Raw genomic sequence first — 3,311 nt, 5'->3', positions numbered from 1 at the left:
CTCTTTTTTGTGTCTCCTGGTAAATGTCAGGTTTGTTAAAGCTGTGGCCAGGTACTTTCCTAGAGATGAAACCGTTGTTACTGTCTTTGCCAAAAAACGTCTGGCTTTACAAAGGCTCAAGTATAGGTTTCTTTTCTGGTCCTCATACTTAGGAAGCTGAAGACTATAAGGGATTAAACTACAGGAAAAGTGAAATGAAATTCAGTCTTTTTGTTAGTGATTTGCATAGCAAAAATCAACAATTTTTGAGGCTCTAAATACACAGTAACAATGTCCTTAGAGAAGATGGCGCATAGCTATCTGGGCCACTGAAGGCCTGAAGCTGGGCATCCTGCTGTGTGGAGATGAGGTGAAGGCACACCCACAGAGAAAAAGGTGAGTGATGCAGCCAGTGAAGCCTGAGAAACATGGCCTCCTTGACAGTGGCCAGCCTGTGAGGCTGCCTTCACAGCCTCCTACTTGCTATGCCACGGTGGAGAGAGCATGTAGGGCATGGCATCCATGTCTTAGGTTTATAACCAGGGAGATGAAAGGACAGGTCAATCATTAAAGTCCCCGAATGGCTTTCTCTCCTCTCTTCAGTGCTGAGGGGATGGATGGTGACTGTGTGGGACACATCCCTGGCTAAGCCAGGCCAAACAGGTACTTCTTTCTGACTCAGAAATATTGGGATCACAAGCATAAATCACCATGCCCAGACCTGACTTTTGTAACCTCCTGTGACCTAGTGCCTTTTGAAAGCATATTTGTTGAATGATTATTAATATTGATTCATATAATTATTAAGATGACAGTTATTCCTTAACCCACTATTTTATAAATAAAAGACACAGAAACCTGTTAGATTTTCGATAAGCCCTATGCATGGGGGCTGAGCAGATATTAGCCTCTAAGAGATCTTGTCTGCTCCCCAGCCAAAATTCCCATAAATGCTTGCACATTTTTCCATTTGGGCTGCTTTTCTCCACCCTGCCAACCCTCAGGGCTAGCTCCTCCCAGCCACGTGCTTTTAGTTCACTGTAACCTGTGGTGACCCTCTCCTCCATTTCTTCGGTGGTCCTTATGCAGCCCCCGAGCCCTGAAACCTTGGTCCCACCACTCCTTTCTGCCCAGTCCAGGGTGTAGGGGGCAAAGTGTGCACAACGTTGCCTATGTGAGAATTCGCTCACAGAACAGTAAAGATGGGGGGAGGCAATTAACATCTGAATACATACTAGGTCAACCCCAATAGATATTTAGACACGAAACAGGATTCCCGGAGGCCTTGGCCTTCACAGAAAATCAGTGGTAACTTGGGAGAGGCAGTTCTTCTTCCCCAGGACCTTTGAGAGTGAACAGAGTCCTCCTCAGGCTTTGATTTTTGACCTCTGCCTTCCATTTTAAGCCATCAATTCTGTGAGTTTATTATGGCAACCTGAGAAAGTAACAGAACCAGGAAGTGCTACAACAAATCAAAGTACATTTCTGTAGAATGAAAGTTACCAAATGGAACATATTAAAGTATTCATGTTTTGGTGGTGAATTCACAGAAAGTATAACTGAAATACATGTTAAATCAAAGTGAAACTTTGTCATTTTCCCCTGTGGCACTCATTGTTAAGTCTGAGCATGAGTACTATTGTAGCCTCCTTAAACTCTGTAGTCCCTCTGTAAAGACGCACTTCAGTTCTTAGCATAAATGTGGCTCCTCTGTTAACACCTGCTGTGGCCGTTAGCATATCAGAAGCCATTTTGCCTTCAAGTCTCCATTTTGATCATAAAGTGAAATTAAGTTCAAGTTCTCAGGCCTATGTGCCTGAGACCAGGATACAATTCAGTAGTTCAATACTTGCAGCTTAGAATCAAACAATAGATGATAAATGCATGTTCTGCTAGAATTAAAAATCATAAACTCCTGCTATATTCTCAGAAAGCTGGAAAGCACCAAAGCTCTCCTACCGTAAATCCCAGCCAACCAGCTTAAAGTGCTTTGTCTGGCCACCTAGATACAACACAATACACTTGGAACAAACATTATGTTTAGCTAGTCAAAATGATGTAATGCTGCTCCCCTTGCTTCCTATACCTGGTTATGGTTTTTCCTATTTAAAAAAAAAAAAAATCTGCCTTAGAAACAGACTGGAGTCATAGTGTGGCTCCCCAGCCCAGATCATATTCCTGACTGGTGAGTTTTTGTTCAGCGTTTGTGAGTCCGGTGGTCAGTGTGCGGCTATTCCTGAACCCCTAACAGGTGCCACATTAATCCCAGGTGTGTGAGAGCATCTCTTCAAACACTGAGATTCAAAATAGATCACATACAACTATGTCTTCAGCCCTTCGAAAATGACTGCCACGTAGAGAATTCCCTACCCAGAAAACGTTCTGACTTTTACCTGATATTACTTAGACAATTTGGCTACAGATTGCTCAGTAGTTAAGCTACTCTTCCAGAGGGCCTGAATTTGGTTCCCAGCATCCACATCTGGTGGCTTATAATCACCTGTTACTCCATCTCCAGGGAATCCAACTTCCTCTTCTGACCTCCGAGGGTACCCTCACCCATATGGTATACACTCATATAGACATACACACATAAAAATATAGACAAAAAACGTGCGTTATAGGTGGCACAATGTTTTTGCAAACATTTGGAGATGCACGTTGCTGGAAAAACAGCTTCATCAAATTAAATATGGGTTTAAAAGCAAAATCAAAGCTACTTGTAGTGAGGTAACTAAAATCAGGCTGCCAGGTGGGAAGTGGGCTCACAGGCTCTCCCTGTGAGATTCACTTCCATCCTAGGGTGTTGGGTGAGGCAAAAAGGGGATGAGAATATCTTAGTCATTTGAAGAACCGTCACAAAAATTATCCAAGATTTATACATACTAAAATGATGATTCTCACAGTTCTGGAGGCCGGAGGACAACAGGAAGGGGGTTAAAGAGCGGAGGGAAGGGGCCACTGAGGAGAGAAGGGAACAGAATAGTAATAGCAGCTGCTTCCACAGCCACTGGGTCCAAAACTCTGTGACAGAACACCCAGACAACAGTCCTCCAAAGGGGGAGAGCTTTCCTGCGGGGCTGTGTCCTATGAGGCTCTTGTCTTAAAGAGTTAGAGAGATGTGCCTTGGGGAGTTTGCGTCTGTGGGAAGACTTGTGAGTCAGACGGTTGTGTTTGTCTCTGTAAGGCGTGTCCGTTGGGAAAAGCGAGGGCACGGCAAGGAGGCTGCTCGGTGAGAACGCGGCGAGCGTTCCGGGAGATTGTGCGCTGTGGGCCGGCGTGCCGGGCGGGTCTCTTCTCTAAGGAGCCCTGGGTCCCGTCTGTCCCGCCCT

This window comes from Psammomys obesus, unplaced genomic scaffold (assembly GCF_907164565.1).
Source record: "Psammomys obesus unplaced genomic scaffold, mPsaObe1.curated_primary_1811, whole genome shotgun sequence".
Classification (NCBI taxonomy): Eukaryota; Metazoa; Chordata; class Mammalia; order Rodentia; family Muridae; genus Psammomys; species Psammomys obesus.
This window is presented reverse-complemented; position numbering follows the sequence as displayed.